General features: G+C 41.1%; 1 protein-coding gene and 1 pseudogene across 10 annotated transcripts in view; one reads left to right on the forward strand and one right to left on the reverse strand.

Moving 5' to 3' along the window:
* Positions 1–22,681, reverse strand: part of ST3GAL3 (ST3 beta-galactoside alpha-2,3-sialyltransferase 3) — a 197,749-nt gene that overhangs the window by 128,145 nt on the left and 46,923 nt on the right. The gene's annotated exons all lie outside the window — the stretch shown is intronic.
* On the forward strand, positions 9,702–9,817 carry LOC144282761 (U4 spliceosomal RNA; annotated as a pseudogene).

Genomic DNA, 22,681 nt, shown 5'->3' on the forward strand with positions numbered 1-22,681 from the left:
TAGGAGAGAAGACACCAGCAATAATGGATTTCGAAGCTGGAAAGCAGATAAACAAGAACTGATGCAGCAAACCCCCTGAAAGCTAAATCCTAGGCTAGTAGTGGAGAAAGCTGACATAGAACCTGAAATACCCCCACAGAACCCCCCAAAGGCTCAATCGCTGAGCACAACAGGTACCACTGGAAGTGGGAGAGCAAACAATACTAAAAACAAGACACCACACTCTTAAGTACGGACTGAGATCACCAGGCATTAGAAAAAAGTATCCAATGTAAAGAACAGAGACCAAAACAATTGGAAAACAACTACAATAGTGGAAAACACAGAAGATACAAATGGAGATGAAATCTCAGGGAAAAAAAATGATTAAAATCCTCAGAGAGAAGATACTTTATTCATGAAACAAAAGATGTCAATTTTTCAAAAAGGCATGTTTAGTGAATAAAATGAAAATAATAACTCAAAAATTAAAAAGACGATAGTAGAAATGAAAAAGATTGGAAAATAAGTTGAGGAAATCTCTCAGAATGTACAGTGAAAAATAGTTGGAAAACAGGAGAGAAAAAAATTCTTTTTAAATTAGAGGGCCAGTCTAGGAGACATGACATCTGAATACAGGAGTTCTAGGAAGAAAAAAATGAAAGGGAGAAAATATTCAAAGAAGTAACTCAATAAAATCTCTCCATAATTAAAGGGCTTGGGGGTTTTCTTTTACCTCTGAAAGGACTTCTGAGAGTAGAGCACAATATGAAAATCACCCTCCATCAAGGTACAGCATCATGAGATTTCAGAACAGTCAAATTTCCAGAGGTTTTATGCAAATAATAAATCAGAATGGCATTAAGACCCCTCAACAGTAACAGAGAAAGACTAGAATGCAGTGGGACAATATCTTCAAAATACTAAGGGAAAATAATTTCCTTCTTTAGAGTTTATTCATATGAGAGAGAGAGAGAGAAAGCACATGAACATTAGCAGGGAGAGGGGCAAAGAGAGAAAGACAGGGAGAGAGTTAAGCAGACTCCCCAATGAATGCAGCACCCAGACGCACACTTGATCCCAGGACCCTGAGATCATGACCTGAGCCGAATTCAGACATTTAACCAACTGAGCCACTCAGGTACCCCTAAGGGAAAATAATTTCTAACCAAGAATTCTATACCTAGCCAGACTATCAATTAAGTATGAGATTAAAAACAGATTCATACAGGCAAGGTCTCAAAAATTTACCTCTCATGCATCCTTCCTCAGGAAACTATTAGAGGATATGTTCCACTAAATGAAGAACAACAACAAGAAAAACACACACACAAAAAAAAAACCCCCATGGGATCCAGTAAGCAAGAGTAAGAAGAGTATGACAGTGGAGAGTGACTCCAAGACACAGCCCAGCAGTAGGGATAAAGAGCAAACAGTCCAGAGTAGTGCCCATCAGAAGGCTCCTAGAGAGATTTTATTCAAGAAAATGAAAATGATAGACCACCTAACGTGTTTGAAGGTATGGAGAATAGATTCATACAACTGAGGAAGAGTTTAAAATTGAATTAGTGGGATCCCTGGGTGGCGCAGCGGTTTGGCGCCTGCCTTTGGCCCAGGGCGCGATCCTGGAGACCCAGGATCGAATCCCACATCGGGCTCCCGGTGCATGGAGCCTGCTTCTCCCTCTGCCTGTGTCTCTGCCTCTCTCTCTCTCTGTGACTATCATAAATAAAAAAATAAAAAAATAAAAAATAAAAAATAAAATAAAATTGAATTAGTGATAAATACACAGAAAACTAAGCAAAACAAAATGTGCAGTGAAAACACAGTAACCTTGTTATCTACATATAGCATTTTCATGGTCATAGTATATGGACTGAATGCTGTTCTAACTGTATCAGAAGAATGGGGGGATGAACTTCCTATCTGTGGTGGAGAAGCAGTGAGTGTGATCAAGTACCAAATCTTCATCTTCCATTGTAGAAAGTCAATAGGTAATACCCAAAGCAGAAGTATTAAGAACTAGCAATATAAATATGTTATTTAGAGATTTAGAGGTAAATACCAAGCACAGTACTTAGAAGAATTGAAAGTGGATGCCTCCAGAGGTAGGAAATCAAGTAGTGGTGGTAACAGAGGAGGGCTTTTCTTTCTTGTCCATTTTTGTTGGTAACAAGCCTTGCAGAGGTGTCTTTTTGAACTATGTACATGTATAATTTCAGTAAGAACAAACACTAAATTAACTTGCACAGGATTACATAGCCTACAGTGGTAGGAATGGGGCTTCAAATCTAGTTGATCTGGTTCTCTAACCTATTTGTCATATATCTACCAACAAGGTCAAGGAAGAGTCTATTAGAAATCTGGGTGACTCATATTTGACCACATCCTACTTACTTAATGCCTTACTAGATATGTCTTATGTCATTTCATGATTATTTATCTAAACTTGATTTATCAAAAATAGTTTAGAATAAAAGGCAATCAAAAGACAAACAACCAAATACGTGAACCTTGTTTGGGCCCAGATTAAAAAAAAAAACAACAAACTATGAAATGGCATCTCTAAAATTAGAGACATTTGAGTATGGATTATGTATTAGAAGATTAATTAAAGAATTAGATTAATGTGAGGTAATAACATGATAGCTATATTTTTAAAAGTCTTTCTCTTAGAGATCTATACTGAAATATTTATGGGTAAAACGACATAATATCTAGGATTTGCTTTAAAATCCAATATAATTTTTTAAAAATCCAATAATAAAAGAGAAATGAATCTCTGTGAGAACAGGGCCTGCATTATTCAAATGTACCAGAGACTCTCAGACAGGATGAGACTCTTTAGTCATTTGCTCTGACATTCTGTTCTTCATCTGGAAAAAAGATGTACTTGGTAGGCTGTCATTAAAAGAGGATGATACTGGGATGTCTGGGTAGCTCAGTGAGTTGAGCATCTGACTCTTCATTTTAGCTCAGGTCATGATCTCAGGGTTGTGGGATTGAGCCCTGAGTCAGTCTCCCTGCTCAGCATGGAGTCTGCTTGAAATTCTCTCTCTCCCTCTGCCCAAGCCCCCAGTCTCTCTCTCTCTCTCTCTCTCAAATAATAAATAAATAAATCTTTAAAAAAGAGAGAGTATGGTATTTGGGACACCTGGCTAGCTCAGTGGGCAGAATATGTGTTTCTTCACTTGATCTTAGCCAAAAGGCCGAGAAGCAATGAGTATACGACTCTTGATCTCGAGATCATGAGTTCAAGTCCCTTGTTGGGTGTGAAGATTATTTTAAAAAAATAAAAATTTTAAAATAAACAAATAAAAATAAAAAAGTATGATGCCATTCTATTCTCCGGAGATAACTTAGTTAAGGCAAAGGGAGGGGATAGAGTAAAAAGGTTGCTCAACAAAGTTTTATATTCTGTCATGAGAAATTATGTGTATCTATGACTCTGTAATATTTCTATATAAAAAGGGAGGGTATGCACCAGTCAGTACTCCAGCTGAGAAATGAAAAGCTGTACCTAGTTGCCATCACTACTGTTCATCTTAAGTACTGAGAATGGAAGGTAGGGGAGAAATGGAATACATCATGGGTGAGAATGTAAAATGATGAAGCAGCTCTGGAAGAGTCTGGGATTTCCTCAGTTTGTTGTTGTTGTTGTTGTTGCTTTATTTTTTTATTTTTTATTTTTTTAAAAGATTTTATTTATTTATTCATAGACACAGAGAAAGAGGCAGAGACACAGGCAGAGGGAGAGGGAGAGGGAGAAGCAGGCTCCATGCAGGGAGCCCGATGTGGGACTCGATCCCAGGTCTCCAGGATCACACCCCAGGCTGCAGGTGGTGCCAAACCGCTGCGCCACCGGGGCTGTCCTGTTGTTGCTTTAGTTTTTGTTTATATATTTATCTAAGTAATCTCTATACCCAACATGGGGCTCAAACTCATGACCCTGAGATCAAGAGTCACCTGTTCCTCCACCCCAGTCAGCTGGCCCTCCGCACCCCCCTCAGTAGGTTAAATATAGTTTCTATAGGACTCAACAATTCTACTGCTAGGTCTATACATACCCAAGAGAATTTTATGTCCACACAAAAACCTGAACATCAATGTTTACAGCAGTATTACTCACGATAGCCAAAAAGTGGAAGCCACCTAAATGTCTATCAGCTGATTAGTGGATAAACTAGATGTGGACTATCTATATCATGGATTATCATTCACCATAAAAAGGAATGAAGTATTGTTACATGCTTCAGCATGGATGAATCTTGAAACATTATACAAAGTGAAAGCCAGTCACAAAAGACCAAATACTGTATGATTCCATTTATGCAAAATGCCCCAAATAGGCAAATCTATCGTGGTAGAAAGTAGATTAGCAGCTGCCTAGGGCTAGGAGTGGTTGGGGGAAAGTAGAGCATGACTACAAACGGGTAGGGTTTCTTCCTAAAACAATGAAAATGTTAAAAAATTCATTGTAGTGATGTGTACACTCTCTAAAAGGACCAAAAACCATTTGATTGTGTACTTTCAATGGGTGAGCTGTATCTGATATAAAATATTGTTCAAGAAAGCTGTTCCCTAAAGAAAGGGGGGAGGAGACTGGAAGGCACATCATGTCTCCTCTAGGGAAACATGACTCCTCTGAACACAGGGAACTTTACTGTTCGGATTTTTTTTTTTTTTTTTAAGATTTATTTATTCAGAGAGAGAGAGGCAGAAACACAGGCAGAGGGAGAAGCGAGCTCCATGCAGGAAGCCTGACATGGGACTTGATCCCAGGTCTCCAGGATCACACCCAGGGCTGCAGGCGGCGCTAAACCACTGCGCCACCAGGGCTGCCCTTTTTTTTTTTTTTTAACAAAAGCAAGAAAGAAACCTAAGCAGAGGGCTAAGAAATCAGTGAAGGCAATCGTTATTTATTACTTAATTATTATAGCAAAGAGAAAATTAAAAGGACCTAGTTTTTAAAACCCTCTTTTGGCTTCTGTCCTTAATATTCTGAATCTCTTATATAGCAATTTCTTTTAAAGATTTTATTTATTTATTCATGAAAGACAGAGAGACAGAGAGAGAGAGAGAGAAAGAGAGGCAGAGACACAGGCAGAGGGAGAAGCAGGCTCCATGCAGAGAGCCTGACGCGGGACTCCATCCAGGGTCTCCAGGATCAGCCCTGAGCCGAAGGCGGCGCCAAACCGCTGAGCCACCGGGGCTGCCCCACATACTCTTTACTTAGCACAGTACCTGATGCACAGCAGACATTCAGTAACTATTCTTTTTTTAAAGATTTATTTTATTTATTTATTTTTTTAAAGATTTTATTTTATTTATTCATAGAGACAGAGAGAGAGAGAGGCAGAGACACAGGCAGAGGGAGAAGCAGGCTCCATGCACCGGGAGCCCGACTTGGGATTCGATCCTGGGTCTCCGGGATCACGCCCTGGGCCAAAGGCAGGCGCCAAACCGCTGAGCCACCGGGGCTGCCCAAGATTGATTGATTTATTCATGAGCGGCACAGACTGAGACAGAGGCAGAGACATGGGCAGAGGGAGAAGCAGGCTCCATGCAGGGAGCCCGACATGGGACTCGATCCCGGATCCCGGGATCACGACCTGAGCCAAAGGCAGGTGCCAAACCACTGAGACACCCAGGCGTCCCAGTAACTATTTATTGAATGATAAATTTAAAAAATGAATGAACAAATGATGTGGAATCTGAAAACAGTCAATCTTTAGGAAACAAAAAGCCTACCATGTCCTTTTTCACTATAAAAGAAAGAGTTGAAACCTACATAGCATTACTGTAGATTTTTTGAAGTCTGTGTTTTAGAATATCCCCAGGATGCTTGGTTCCGCCTCCTTCAGAGAGAGGAATAACGTATGCCTTCATGCAGGGCTTTCCCTTACTTCATACAGGGCTTTACTATTCTAGTCCTGTCTCTGACCCCTAAGCTAAAAACTCGTGATCATGGTCAGCAATGCAAAGGTCCTGAATCTGCCAGAGAGAGGAGCTCTCTCAGTGGCCCACATACCTGCACTTACAGCAAGGTGCAGTCTTCTGGAAACATTCACTGCAAAACTCTCCACCAGAGACTGGCACAGAAAACAGCTCTGATTCTTTTTTTTTTTTTTTTTTTTTTTAACAGCTCTGATTCTTATTAAAATATATAATAGGCTATATGGCCCCATTTGCTCAGTGAAACTATAATAAAATATCAAAAGAAAAAACCAAGTTAGAACTGGAATCACCACAGCCTCTAACACTGTTTTATATAATAACGATTCACTGTCATCACATACAGTACATATTAAGATCTAACCAACTGCCCCCCAAATGTCTTTTACAGCCTTTCTCTTCACATGTGGGTTCCAATTAAACTTCACCCATCACATGTGGCTATTTCGTCTCCTTAACCTCTTAAATTAGGAACAGCCCACTTCCTCCCATTTTTGTTTACTCATGTCACTGACTTTTTTTTCAGAAGAGTCCAGGTCAATTGGTTTGTAGCATGTCCTACACATTGGATTTGTCTGATTATGTCCTCAATTGTCTGATTATGTCCTCAATACCAGATTCAGGTTAAATATTTTTGGCACACTCTGTAGATAATGGGGATTTACCTCTGCATCACATTAGAAGGCATATAATGTCAGACTACCATACTGATGATGTTATACTTGATCATCTGATTAAGACCACTTTTTCTCCCTTGTGATTAGTAAGCTAATTATTAAGAAATCAATGAGAATTAATAAGTCAATTTTCTTAGTGTGATAATGGTACTGTGGCTATGTAGGAGAAAATGCTTAAGGTTTTTTTGGAGGGGAGGGTTGGGGCTTTTTTGAGGAGGAGTTGGAGTTTTTCTGAGGGGGGGAGAGGCACAGAGGGAGAAGAAAAGAGAGAATCTCAAGCAGGCTCCACACCCAGCATGCAGCCTGATGCAGGGCTGGATCTCATGACCCTGAGATCATGACCTGAGCCAAAATCAAGAGTCAGATGGGAGGCAGCTGGGTTGGCTCAGTGGTTTAGCGCCCTCTTCGGTCCAGGGCCTGATCCTGGAGACCTGGGATCAAGTCCCACGTTGGGCTCTCTGCGTGGAGCCTGCTTCTCCCTCTGCCTGTGTCTCTGCCTCTCTCTGTGTGTGTCTCTCATGAATAAATAAATAAAATCTTTAAAAAAAAAAAGTATCAAAAACTGCAGCTTACTTTTAAATAAAGGAATACTATGAACAACCCTAGGCCTACAGGTTTGATAACCTAGATGAGATGGATTAATTCCTTGGAGACACAATATGCCAAAACTCACACAAGAAGAAATCAACAATCTGAATAGGCCTGTATCTATCAAATAAATTGAATCAATAATTAATAGCCTTCTAAAACAGAAGGCACCAAGCCCAGATGGGTTCACTGGCGAATTCTACCAAACATTTAGGTAAGACATTAAACCAATTCTCTATTATATCTTCTAGAAGACAGAAGCAGAGGGAATGCTTCCTCACTTATTCTAAAAACCTAGCATTAGGGATCCCTGGGTGGCGCAGCGGTTTGGCACCTGCCTTTGGCCCAGGGCGCGATCCTGGAGACCCGGGATTGAATCCCACGTCAGGCTCCCGGTGCATGGAGCCTGCTTCTCCCTCTGCCTGTGTCTCTGCCTCTCTCTCTCTCTCTCTCTCTGTGACTATCATAAATAAATAAAAATTAAAAAACAAAAAAACAAAAAAAACCTAGCATTATTCTAATACCAAAACAGGACAAAGACATTACAGGAAAAGAAAACTACAGACCAATATCTCTCATGAACGTAGACGTAAAAATCCTCAACAACATATCAGAAAATTGAATCCAGCAATGTATTAAAAGAATCATATACCACAACCAAGTGGGATTTATCCCAGATGGAAGGCTGATTTGATATTTGAAAATCAATTAATATAATACATCAATATCAGCAGGCTAATAAAGAAGCAGCACATGATCACATCAACAAATACAGAAAAAGCATTTAACACAATCTAATACCCAGTGATGATAAAAACTCTCAGTAAACTAAGAAAAGAGCAGAACTTTCTCAACTCGATAAAGAATATCTACAAGAAAACTACTAGTACTATCACTTAATGGTGAGAAACTAGAAGTTTTCCCACATGATCAGGAAAGAAACAAGGCAAGAATATCCCCTCTCACCACTCCTTTTCAACATTGTACTGGAAGTCCAAGCTAACACAATGAGGGGGGAAAAAGGAAATAAGGTATACTGATAGGGAAGGAAGACATAAAACTGTCTTTGTTCACAGATGACATGACTATGTAAAAAAACTGAAAGAATTGACAAAAAAAAAAAACCTCTTAGAACTAATAAGTAATTATAGCAAGGGTGTCAAGATACAATGTTAATATATAAAAGTCAATCACTCCTATAAACTAGCATTGAAAGAATGGAATTTGAAATTTAAGACAATACCATTTACATTAGTACTCCCCAAAATGAAACACTTAGGTTTAAATCTAACAAAATACAAGATGTATAAGAGGAAAAAATGTAATTTCAGATGAACAAAATCAAAGCAGAATTAATAAATGGAGAGACATCTCACATTCTACTAGAAGACTAAATATTGCCAAGAGGTTAGTTCTTCCAAACTTGAGCTATAGATTCAAGGCAATCCCAACCAAAATCCCAGCAAGCTATTTTATGAATACTGACAAACTGATTCTAAGGTTTATATGGAGAGGTAAATGACCCAGAACAGGTGACATAACACTGTAGAAGAAGAACAAAGGTGGGAGACTGGCATTACCTAACTTCAACACTACTATAAAACTATAGTAATCAAGACAGTGTATTGGCCAAAGAAGAGACAAACAGATCAATGGAACAGCACAGAGAGTCCAGACACAGACTCACATAGAGTCAACTGATCTCTGACAAAGGAGCAAAGGCAACACAGGGAGCAGAGACAGTCCTTTCAACAAGTGGTGCTAGAACAATTGGCCATCCACAGAAATAAAGAGAAAGAAAGAAAGAAAGAAAGAAAGAAAGAAAGAAAGAAAGAAAGAAAGAAAGAAAGAAAGAAAGAAAGAAAGAAAGAAAGAAAGAAAGAAAGAAAGAAAGAAAGAAAGAAAGAAAGAAAGAAAGAAAGAAAGAAAGAAAGAGGAAAGGAATCTAGGTAGAGACCTTTCAAAAAACTCAAAATGGATCACAGACCTATTTATAAAACAGAGAACTCTTTAGAAGACAGAGGAGAAATCTAGATGACCTTGGGTTTGGCGGTGACTTTTTAGATACAACACCAAAGGTGTGATCCAGGAAAGAAAGAACTGTCATACTAGACCTCATTAAAATGAAAAACTTCTGCTCCATAAAGACAGTGAAGAGACAAGCACAGTTTGGGAGAAAATAATTGTAAAAGGCAAATCTGATAAAGGACAATTAACCAAAATACACAAAGAACTCTTAAAACTCAACAATAAAAACAGATAACCCAATTTAAAAATGGGCTAAAGACCTTAATAGACTCCTCACCAAACAGAATATATGGATGACAAACCTATAAAAAGACATTCCACAGGGCACCTGGCTGGCTCAGTTGGTAGAGCAGGTGACCCTTGATCTCAGGGGTTGTGAGTTCAAGTCCCATGGTGGGTGTGGAACCTAATTAAAATAAATAAATAAAGTAAAAACTTCCCCCCAAAATAGATGTTCCATATCATATGCCAACAAGCTTTGCATAGTGACAGTATCATAGCCAATGAGGTTCATCTGAGGTATGATTATTGGCAATTGAAAATTTTTCCCATATCATATGCCAACAGAGAAATGCAAATCAAAACAATGACATACTACTACACATCTATTAGAATGGCCAAGATCCAGAACACTGACAGCACCAAATACTGACAAGGGTGTGGAGGATTTTTTTGTCACAGGACAAGGATCCTGTGAAAAACAGGATTTTTCATTTATTGTTAGTAGGAATGCAAAGTGGTACAGACATTTTAGAAAACAATTTGGCAGTATCTTACAGAACTAAACCTACTCTGCTATACATTCCAACAATCGTATTCTTTAGTATTTATCGTTAGGGACTGAAAATTTACGTCCACACACAAACACAAAAAACCTGCATACAGATGTTTATAACAGCTTTATTCACAATTGCCAAAACCTGGAAGCAATCGAGATGTCCTTTAGTAGTTAAATAGATAAGTAAACTGTGGTAGATCCAGAAAATGGAATATTATTAAGTGATAACAAGAAATAAACTATCAAGTCATGAAAAGAAATGGAGGAGCCATAAATCCATATTACTGAGTGAAAGAAGCCAATCTGAAAAGGCTGCATACTGTAGGATTCCAACAATATGACATTTTTGGAAAAGGCAAAACTATAGAGACAATAAAAAGATCAGTGTTTACCAGGGGTTGGGAAGAAGGGGAGAGATGAACAAGTGGAGCACAGGGGATTTTTTTAGGGCAGTGAAACTATCCTGTATGACAATATAATAGTGGATACATGTCATTACGCATTTATCCAAAGCAACACACAGTGTAACACCAAGAGTAAACCCTACTGTAAACGATGGGCTCTGGGTGATAATGATGTGTCTGTGGTTCATCAACTGCAACAATGGGGATGGTTGGGGGTGTTGATAGTGGTGGAGGCCATATATGTGAGGGGACAGAGGGTTTATGGGAAAAATCTGTACTTCCCCCTCAATTTTGCTATGAACCTAAAACTGCTCTAAAAAATGAAGTCTTAAAAATAAAAACTCTGCAACTTACTTTCAAATAGTACAGAAAGGGATCCCTGGGTGGCGCAGCGGTTTGGCGCCTGCCTTTGGCCCAGGGCGCGATCCTGGAGACCCAGGATCGAATCCCACGTCAGGCTCCCGGTGCATGGAGCCTGCTTCTCCCTCTGCCTATGTCTCTGCCTCTCTCTCTCTTTCTGTGGGACTATCATAAATAATAAATAAAAAAAGAAAAAAAAAACAAATAGTACAGAAAAATGTGTCTGTCCATCCGTCTGTCTACAGAGAAAGAACAGATGCGGCAAAACATTAAAATGTTAACTAGAAAATCTAGCTGAAAGGATCCTGATGCTCACTGTACTGCTGTTTCAACATTTCATTGGGGTTTTTTTGGTAATTTTTCCAAAGCAAAAAACTGAGGTGAAACAAATAAAAAGGGTTAACAGTGGGTCAGAACTGAAGTCCTGAGACAAGAGCATGTAGTAATCTCCATCGGCTAACACTAAGATGCCAAAGAAGGTTGAGCTAGAATCTCTCCACTCCTTGGGGAAAAAGAAAAAACAAAAACTCACAGGTTGAATGTCAACCAGAAGCCATAATCACAGCCACCAGAGGTGGGTCAGATGCGAGCCTACGGAGGTAATTGAGAAGTAAGTCACTGCAGTGACAATACTCAAAACCCTTCACTTCTTACTGTTTCACTCCCATGTCCCTACTCATGAGAGCATTTACAACCAAACTAAGAAATTCATTAGGGACGCCTGGGTGGCTCAGTGGTTGAGCATCTGTCTTGGGCTCAGGGCGTGATCCCGGAGTCCTGGGATCGAGCCCCACGTTGGTCCCCCCACAAGGAGCCTTCTTCTCCCTCTGCTTGTGTCTCTGCCTCTGTGTGTCTCTCTCATGAATAAATAAAATCTTTAAAAAAAAAGAAAACTTAAAATTATATCTATACACCAATGTGATTATATACAACAAGGAAAAATGGGACACAGGAAGCAATTAAAAAAAATAGAACAAAAAATTACTTCAGATTGCCTCTGAATGACAGAAGTATATATAGGTGTTCATTCTAAAACGAGCCTTATTTTTTCGTGACTCAAACACACACACACACACACACACACACACGCAATTTTATGAAAAATTCTAATTCCTGAGTTCTGGTCTAATTTTGAGATTTACTACATGAAAAGTGGTTTCCAAAAAGACCCAGTCTTACTTATTTAAATAAAAATGAGGATTTCCAAGAATCTGTATCACAGTGCATGCAGAAGAGGTCTCTAATTCATGTTTCCCAAACCAGTTTGTTTATGGCAGACACGTTCAAGCACTCATTTTAGATATAAAATGCGTTTAAAAATTTTATGTACATGTAAATAAGCAGGCACGCTGATTGCCCAAAGGGAGGGAGCCAGGGGAAGGTGGGTGCTGGGAATTGCAGAGAGAGACACCAGGGTCGACCCCAGGTGACACGGGAAGAGGGAATCCCACTGATGTGGCAAAACCGGAATGAAGATCGGATTCTGGCAGGTGCAGGGGTGAGGCCCCGGGTCACAGGAGATGCCAGCCATCTGGCAGACGAGCTGCGAAGCCGGTGGCCCATCAGGGCATGCAGGGCTCTGTACACCCTGCTGGGGAGTTTTGAACACATCCTGCCTGGGACCAGGGCATAGTGCTTCCCTCCAGCTCCGAGCCGGGACTTCATTTGATTTAATATCCCAGCCATTTGGCAAAATATCTGGCCTGCAGCAGGAATTCAGCAATATTCGCTGAACTGAATGAGGTCTTCTCCCTTCTAAGCAATGAGAGGCCAGGGGAGTTCTGATCAGAGGCTTTGCTTCTCTCATGGACAGTCGAGAGCGGTCCAACTAATTTTCATCCCTGTCTCGCTTCCAGGACGGCTTGTTGCTTTTCCTCCGATCGAGGTGGTCTTTGGACAAGATGTGCCTTTTTTTAAAAAGATATTTTATTTATTTATTCATGATACACACACACACACAGAGAGAGAAAGAGAGAGAGAGAGAGGTAGAGACACAGGCAGAGGGAGAAGCAGGCTCCATGCAGGGAGCCCGATGTGGGACTCGATCCTGGGGCTCTAGGATCACACCCTGGGCCCAAGGCCGCGCTAAACTGCTGAGTCACCTGGGCTGCCCAAGACATGCCTTTTCATTATGATTTTTGTCACCAGCTCGACCTCGACAAATCAAGATGAGCTTGCACCTCCCTTCTTGCACCAAAAGCTCTAAGTCTGCTCTGTTCCTATTCGTTAATCTATGCATACAGGTGGGGGCCTGAAGGCCAGTCACCGGGGAAGAGGTTCTCTCTCAAAACTTCTTGTATAAAGTTGCTCGTAATACACTCTTTTTATCTTTTTAAGGTCTTCAGCTTCTCTCGCACGGTCTCTCCTCCATTCCTGGCGTTGCTCATTTGGCCCTGGTGTTCCCACGCTCCCCCCCCAACCCATCCATCCCTCTATGCTCAGCCCTACCAGAGGTCTGTCCATTTTATCACTCTTTTGAAAGGACAAACTTTTGTTTTGTTGTTTTGTTTTGTTTGTTAATTTTCTATATTCTGAGGTGAGTTGTGTTTTTTTTTGTTTTGTTTTTTCTCTTCCAACTCTCTTTATTACTTTGGCTTCCTTCTTTGGGTTTAACTTGCTGTACATTTCCTAACTTCTTGAAACACAGGTTCAGATCTCTGATTTTTAGCCTTTGTTTGTTTGTTTTTTTCTAATATACGTACTTAGGTCTGATTTCCCAGGAAGCTTGGTTTTAATAGCATTACATATGTTCTAACGTGTTTTTAGTGTTTTTAGTATCGTTTAGCTCAAAATACTCTCCAGTTTCCGTTATGATTTGTTTTCATTGACATGACGGTTATTTACAAGTTTACTTCTTGACTTCTAAACACGTGAGGATTTTCTAGTTATCTTTCTGTTACTATTTCTAGCTTAATTCCACTCTGGCCAGAGAATTTATTCTGTATGCTACCAATCCTGGGAAATTGGTTGAGACCTGCTACGTGGACGGCCTGGGGTCTCCTCTTCATTTACCTGGTAGAGTCTAAATTTTTCAGTGCAACCTGAGTCATGACCCACCCACCTGGTGAGGGACATGTCCCCATTAGAGCCCTGCCGTGCTGGCCATGCTGGCTTCCCCGTAGTTGTCCAAAGATGCCAGGCTTTCATATTCTGTCACTTCGCCCGTAATCTTCACTTTGCCAGAGATGCCCCAGTACCACTGTCTGCTCCTCCTTAGGATCCTTCTATATGCAGCTCAGATCACCCTCCACCCTCCATGCGGCCTTTCCAGTCCCCGCCCCATCCCTGAACTCACAGAGGCAGCTGGTACCCACATCTCACCTCCTTTCTCTCGTCACTGCTCTTCCACGCTGCTGCCAGAGTTACATTTCTAGAGCACAGATCCAACCATTTCTCATTCTGGCTTACAATCGTCATCAGACCCCTCTACCCAGAGCCTGAAGTCTGTGTTCCACACAGGAGTCTCTCCTGGCCGCTGAGTGAAGTAAGCCAGTCAGAGAAGGACAAACATTATATGTTCTCATTCATGTGGGGAATATAAATAATAGTGAAAGGGAATATAAGGGAAGGGAGAAGAAATGTGTGGGAAATATCAGAAAGGGAGACAGAACGTAAAGACTGCTAACTCTGGGAAACGAACTAGGGGTGGTAGGAGGGGAGGAGGGCGGGGGGTGGGAGTGATTGGGTGATGGGCACTGGGGGTTATTCTGTATGTTGGTAAATTGAACACCAATAAAAAATAAATTAAAAAAAATAAATAAGGAGTCTCTCCTGGCCTTTGTCCAGGTCCCCACACCTGTGTTCATGCTATTTCCTACCTAAAATGCACTTCCTGCCTCATTCCTGCAGCTTTCAAGTAAAGGCTCAGGACTTGCTTCCTCCACAAAGTCCTTGCAACACCCCCATCCCCTAACACTGCACTTCCAGGGCAAAGTAATCATTCCCTGTATAACGGTCATCATCAAGGGCGGAGGTGGGGGCAGGGGAATTTTAATTATGCTATTTCTTTTATTTCAGGGAGATTTTGGTACTTTCACAGCAGAGTGTGGGTTTTGCAAAAGGTTGGCCTGCACTGTATACCCAGCCATATCTCCCTCCGTCTTAGCACATGTCTCACCTAGGGCACTAATTTTTTAAAGTATGTCTTACCTACCAGACTATAATTTCCTTAAAAGTAGGGAATGAAGCTTATTTAATTTTGTTCTTCAGAGACAAGCACAGTAACTAGCTTAATAAGTACAACTAAATGAACTTCACTGAGGGAATTAAAGGAAGACAATTTTAAATTCTAGGTACTCAAATAGAAATTCCAGAAGAAAGCTCTGCGCTCTGTTAATTCCTGAAGTCCAGAGCACCATGTTTCCACCAGGTATTTCCATTCCGTGTAAGAAACTTTAATGGCCCTGCTGCATTAAATCTAAATTTGCAGAGCTGGCACCCAGGCCTCCGTAATGGGACTCTGCCCCCCATTCCAATCTTCTGTCCCACTTCTGCGCCCCACCCCACCCCTTGCCACCATTTTTCACAAATGACTCTCAGCAATCACTGTTGCTTCAGAAATATTGCTAATGCTCTACTTAATGGGAGCACTTTCCCCAGGTCCCCTAATGTCTTACCCCACCCATCAGGGTCCCGGCTTCAGAGAACACTTAATCCCACCTTGTCTTAGCCTTGGTTCCTTTCTCTGAGCCTCAGCTTTCAGGCTGCAAACTTGTCAGGCCCTGGTGCCTCTCATCCTGTGTGCCCACACAGTGCCTAGAACATGGCTAGAAGAGGCCCAGCTGTCACTCCGCAGTAACACCTGTTGACAACAAAGTCATTGATCTCTCTACCTTGGCTTCCCTCCTGCGATTCAAGGGCTACCTGGGTGGTATCCAGTGAATCCCCAGGAGCTATCAGTGCTATTTGTGTGAATATTTCCTTGTAATTCTATACCTCCCGACTATCTCCTTGGCACCCTGTGGAAGATATTTCTGGATAACAGAGAGGAAAGCCTGTTTCCGTAGCAATGGAGCAGAATCAGAGGCTTTTCCATTTTCTTCTGCACCCCTAGAAATATATACACATACACACGTGCACACACAACTGCACTTGTTTTACCTCTTTTTGCCTTTCCAGAGCAAGCAATCCTTAAATTCTCGGCTCTGTGTGACTTTGTTCTATTTCCACCGTCTGGTAAAATTTTGCTTTCCTGAACCTTTTAAAAATACCCCCAGGTAAAAATAAAACTGTGATATGATAGTTTGGAAAATTTAAATATGTAGCTCTAAGAAATTAAAAGCACAGTTTTGAAGCATCTTTCATCTACCAATAGTGCTGAAATCCAGCCACAGCAGGGTATGGGCAATATAATACTGGAGCGATGAGGGTTCCATGTCTGTCCTTTCCCCCCACAGGCACACAACTCCTCTAGGTGCCAGCTTCCCTTAGTCAGTGACCGGGGTCTGGTCAATGGGATGTGGGCTACAGAAGCACGTCACCTCCAGTCCTGGCCCACGGAGACCTATAGAATCTCAACGTTCTCACCAGTTTCTCCTCTGTGGACTGGATCAGGACCGGAGGAGGACTCCAAGGCCCTAGGGGCTGGTGGGGTCACTAGATGGGAGGAGACTGTGCCTCTGAGCCAACGAGGTAGAACAGAACTCTTCCCCCCAGTCCTGCACTAGAGTGTGATAAGAAAGAAATAAACCTTCACTGTGTTAAGCCACTGCAATTCAGGGGTGGTTTGTAATAACAGAAAGCCCACCCTAAAATGATATTATCCTGAATTCTTAAAGTTAAAAATTATTATTATCCCTGAGAATTACTTACAAGCAACTCTGTCTAAAGCTCTTTTGTCACTATTCTCCCTGTGACTTAGGCGCAGGGGGGAGTTGTAGCCTGCCCCTCAGATCCCCCACCACCCGGCAAGGAGGAAGACTAGTCCCCATCTGCTGGCATCACAGTGAGCAGAAAGACCCCAGATGTCAGGCATCTTCAGGAAATGGTTTAGTTGAAAAGAGCTGCCTGCCCAGGGTCATGGATTGGCCTTCCAAAGACTAGTGGCAGTCTATGACCAGTTGAGGAGAAACGATAAGGGCACAGCCCCTTCACCCCAACTCTGAAGAGCTGTCCCTACTTCACAGTCCCCATGGCATCAGCTGAGGCCTTTCCTGGGACTGAAGTACAGCCCAAATTCTCCCTCTGCACAATCCCGCTTCCCTTTCCTCCCTTTCCTTTCTTTGCCTTAACCCCAAAACCACTCCCCCGTAAGCTTTCTACACACTAAATCTTCTCTCAGAGTTACTTCCCTGTGATCCCAACCTAAGACAGGCACTGTGTTCTTGATGCGTCACGTTGCCCAAGCCTGCCAAAGCATATGGCACAAATACCATGTTTTTCAATCAAAAATGAAAATACACAAAGTCACAAAGGGTCAGAAGCTCCAAAATTGAGACTCTCCAAGATGGGTTAAACAGGTGATGGGGATTAAAGAGTGGATCTTCTGTGATGAGCACCCAGAAATGTACAGAAGTGTGGAATCTATACTATGCACCTGAAACCAGTATTATACTGCAGGCTAACTAGCTGGAATTTAAGATTATTTATTTATTTTTTATTTGACACAGAGAAAGAGAGCACAAGCAGGGGGAGTGGCAGGCAGAGAGAGAGAGGGAGAAGCAGGCTCCTGGAGGAGCAGACAACCTGATGCAGGCAGGACTCGAGCCCAGGACCCTGGGACCGTGACCTGAGATGAAGGCAGACACTTAACCAACTGAGCCACCCAGAATCTAAATAAAAACTAAAAAACAAACAAACAAACAAACAAACAAACAAACAAAAACCCTGAGTATTATAGTATTATACCATTAAAAGATAGACTCTTTCCTAGGAAATGAGAGAAACCATAAACATTTTGAGACCCCCGTTGGGAAAAGGGGCTTTGAAATTGTCCCAAAGAAAACATCACTACCTGGCTTGTCATCCAATAAAGAAATTATTAAATACATAATAAAGAGCTACATTACAAAAATTATTGAGGATCTATTATCCACCTGTGCAGGTATTTGGTATTATTATTATACTTACAGCAGTTACTTTTTGAGCTAAGAGCTTTATGGACACTCATTACCTCAATAAATTCTTCATACATTTGGCAGGTGATAAAACTCAGGTTCACAGTGAGTAAATAAATTACCTAAAGTCAGGGATCCCTGGGTGGCTCAGCGGTTTAGCGCCTGCCTTTGGCCCGGGGCATGGTCCTGGAGTCCTGGAGTCCTGGGATCGAGTCCTGCGTCGGGCTCCCTGCATGTGGCCTGCTCTGCCCTCTGCCTGTGTCTCTGCCTCTCTCTCTCTCTCTCTCTCTGTCTCTCATGAATAAATAAATAAAATCTTTAAAAAAAAAAATTACCTCAAGTCCCAGAGTTAGGGCTCAAAGTCAGGTTGGGGTTACTCCAAGCCTCAACTCTGTGGTATGTCTTGCATATTCAAGCTACTGTAAGGAGTTCAGTAAGTAATTTGCAAGGGGGGAGGGAGAGCAAAAGGCAAGTGTATATGATTCCAAGACCTGTTCTCTTCTCTTACCCCGTCTCAACTGACAATAGGCAGTCACTGCCTTTTAGGTACACAGACGCCAGACATGAATTAAAGAATTATTCCACACACAATTTTGCCATAAAGAAGATACCTCCCCCCCCCCAAAAAAAAAAAAGAAAGTAGATCCCTGGGTGGCTCAGCGGTTTAGCACCTGCCTTTGGCCCAGGGCACAATCCTGGAGTCCTGGGATGGAGTCCCACGTCGGCCTCTCAGCATGGAGCCTGCTTCTCCCTCCTCCTGTGTCTCTGCCTCTCTATGTGCATCATAAATAAATAAATCTTTTAAAAAATAAAAAAATAAAAAATAAAAAGAAGATACCCAGCACAAAACTGTTCTATGGCGATTCAAAAGGTTCTCCTGCCCTCTTGTGGCTCAAGGAGACGACTACATATCAAAGCTCCATTAAAAAGCTAAAATACCATATAAAGGCAACTGGCAGTCACATAAAACAGCAGGAGGCAACTGAGATGGGCTCTAAATGAAGCAGATTCAGTGACTCAAAAATCTGATTTTTTAAAAAAAAAAATTTATTTGTCCATGTGAGACACACAGAGAGGCAGAGACACAGGCAGAGGGAGAAGCAGGCTCCATGCAGGAAGCCTGACATGGGACTCGATCCCGGGCTGCCCTCGGGGTGACTTTATAAGCAGCAATCACTTGCTGCTCCCCAACCCTTAGTTATAAAATCCTCCAGGACTTGGTTCTGGGTCCTCTTTCATCCCATGTCCTTTCCCAGCTATCAGTTTTCTTCCCTGAAGGCATTCAATGTTACTATTTTGGGGGTTTATGCTTCCAAAGTAATCTTATGCATATCATGCAAATCTATATGTACTATATATAGTACATATATATATATATATATATATATATATATATGCCTCTGTGTGTGTACAAATATGAATGTACACGCTCAAGACTTTTCCTCTTCCCGTCTATAAAAATGTCAGCATTCATATTCATATCCAAACTGAAGGAGTTCTAAGGGGATATTGCCAAGCAGCAACTTTCATAAGAAATGAAACTGTGACCCCAAACATTTTGCAACCCACAGTTATGTGGCAGACAACTGGAGTGAACCCATAGGGGAAGATCAGATTCAAGTACTCTATCCCACCCTAGTCTACTGTTTGAAAAGGTTTCACAAAGAAGCCACAAATTAATTCAAGGGAAAGATAGAACACAGATGCTGATAAATCAAAGATCAGAGACTACATATGATCTTTCACATCTATGGTTATTTACCTATGAAAAATAATTTATTTTATTTTTTTTAAGATTTTGTTTATTTATTCATAGAGACACAGAGAGAGAGGCAGAGACACAGGCAGAGGGAGAAGCAGGCTCCATGCAGGGAGCCCGACGGGGGACTCGATCCCAGGTCTCCAGGATCACACCCCAGGCTGCAGGCAGCGCTAAACCGCTGTGCCACCGGTGCTGCCCCTTTTATTTTATTTTTAATGAAAGTTCTCTAACTACATAAAAGTCAAGAGAGGAGTGAAATGAACCCCATCCTACAGATTAAACAATTAAAACGTTTCACTACTGGTTTTGTGGCTTCATTCCTTTCTTCTGTCTCTCTTTCCTTCCCTCCTGGGCTGGGCCGCTCCTTCTCTCTGTTTTAGCTATATTATTTAAAAATAAGTCCCTGACATCATGCTGTTTCATCCCTAAATGCTTTGTCTGGACATAATTATAAAACACAAAGACATTTCCTTATATGACCACAATATCATTATCGCATCTAACAAAGTCAATAATTTCTTGATATCATCAAATGCTCAGTCCATATTCATACTTCTACAATTATCTCAAGAAAATCTTTCTACAGCTGGCCTCTCAAGTTTCAAAGGAACTGTACAGCCAAAGAAATTCCAAGGCCAGTCTGCAACGGCCCATGACTATTAAATCTTGAATCTCCAGGTTTCCAAACCCTCACCAACAGGAAATGAACTGCTAAAGCTCCCAGGAACGGCATTTCTCCCAGTGCCCATGCTGACGTGGCCTTGGGAGCTCTGGGTTAAGGAAGAACCACTCTTTAGCTACCATATTCTCAGACCCCTGGTCCTATACAAAGACTAAACTATTTTGTCTCTATAGATTTGTCTAATTTGGACATCTCATACAATATATGGTCCTTTATGATGGGTTCACATGCTTTCAATGTTCATTCATGTTGTAGGATATATCAGTACCTCATTCCTTTCCTAATATTCCATTCTATGGATATACCACATTTCATTTATCCACTCATCAGTGGATAGACATTTGGGTTGTTCACACTTTTTGGCTGTTATGAATAATACTGCTATGATCATTTGTGTATAAGTTTTAATTTGGACAAATGTTTCCATTTCTCTTGAGACTCTGGGTCAAATGGCAACCCAAATTCTAACTTTAAGGAACTGCCAGACTGTTCTCCAAAGTGGCTACACCATTTTATATTCCTTGCAGCAGTGAATGAAGGCTCTAATTTCTCCATGTCCTCACCAACACATATTGTTATCTATTGTTTTGATTAGAACAACACTAGTAGGTGTTAAGTGGTGTGTCAATGTGATTCTGATTTGCATTGCCCTGGTCACTAATGATGTTGGACATCTTTTCATGTGCTATTGACCATGTATACAGGTTCCCTCCATTATCCAAAAGTGGAGTGTTCCTATGAAATCTTTCGTAAGCCAAAATGGCATACAGTGAAGAAGCACTTAACCATTAATTTAAATAGAAAAATGTTTGAGCGTCCCCCAACCCAAAAATATAACCCCTCTAGGCCTTTCTGACACCTTAGGGCACATCTTGCTAAAGGATGCACAAAATAAATTGAGCAAAAGTGCAGATGCTCACAGACACAGTTCAATGCTATAGGCGGCTTGATGATGACACACTGAAGGAGCTTGGAGGTGCCACTCTTGTTGCTTGGAGTTCACGCTGCCTTTATAATAGTTTGCTGCAAAACACTGCATGTCTTTTTCTCTTTTTGCCTTTTTTTTTTTTTCCATAAAGGCAAAAATCCTCTTCAGAGTTCCCTCAGAAAAAGCAGGTACTAATAATGTAGGTCTTTCGTAAAAGTGAAGTGGCTAACACGAACTTTTGAAAAAGCAGGAGATACCTGTATCTTTGGTGAAATGGCTATTCAGATCCTTTGCCCATTTGAAAAATTGGTTTGTCTTTTGATTATTGAGTTATAAGAGTTATACGTTCTATTTTTTCCTCATCTTTTCCATTGAGAATAAAAGGTTTCCAACCACTTAAGAGAGTATTGATTGTTCTTTTTTCTATAGCAAGAAGTAACCACCAAAACTAGTTTCAAGCTTATCCAAATCAATGACAGATTCACACCATAATACAGGCTTTTGAAAAGCCAGACAATCAACAACAGCTTCACTTCAATGACTATGCTTCTGAAAGCCATCCCATTCAACAACAATCTTACTCAGACAACTGAGTAAAGGTCACAGCGAAAGGTCAACCAATCCCTAAACGCTCTTACTTCTGAAAGTCTACCATGGCCTGAACGCCATTCTTTTGAAGACTCTAGAATAAACCAGTGGTTCTTAAATTCCTGGTATCAGGACCATTTTACATCCTTAAAACTTACTGAGAACTCTAAGGAGGGTCTATATGTGTGGGTGAATAATATTTACTATACCAGAAATAAAAAGAAATGTTTAAATACTAATTTAAAATTTATAATAAGCCCATTAAATATTATCATAAACAATATAATTTTATGAAAAAAGAACTTTCTAAAAATATGAGTAGGAAAAGAGTGGCACTGTTTTACATTTGTACAATGTCTTTAATTTACAACTTTATAAAAGTGTGGATTCTCATCAATTTCCACCTTCAGTCTGTTGTGAAACATTGTTTCTTTTTTTTAAGATTTTATTTAACACTGTTTCTTTTTTTTTTAAGATTTTATTTATTTATTCATAGACACAAAGAAAGAGGCAGAGGAAGAAGCAGGCTCCATGCAGGGAGCCCGACGGGGGACTCCATCCCGGGTCTCCAGGATCATACCCCAGGCTGCAGACGGCGCCAAACCGCTGCTCCACTGGGGCTGCCCTGAAACACTGTTTTATTTTATTTTATTTTTTTATTTTTTAAAAGATTTTATTTTATTTATTCATAGACACAGAGAGAGGCAGAGACACAGGCAGAGGGAGAAGCAGGCTCCACGCAGGGAGCCCGATGTGGGACTCGATCCCGAGTCTCCAGGACCACACCCCAGGCTGCAGGCGGCGCCAAACCGCTGCGCCACCAGGGCTGCCCGAAACACTGTTTTAAATGCATGAAAAAAAAATTCTGGCCTCTCACAGATACATGATTAGAAGAGG

This window comes from Canis aureus, chromosome 13, assembly GCF_053574225.1.
Source record: "Canis aureus isolate CA01 chromosome 13, VMU_Caureus_v.1.0, whole genome shotgun sequence".
In the NCBI taxonomy this organism is placed as follows: Eukaryota; Metazoa; Chordata; class Mammalia; order Carnivora; family Canidae; genus Canis; species Canis aureus.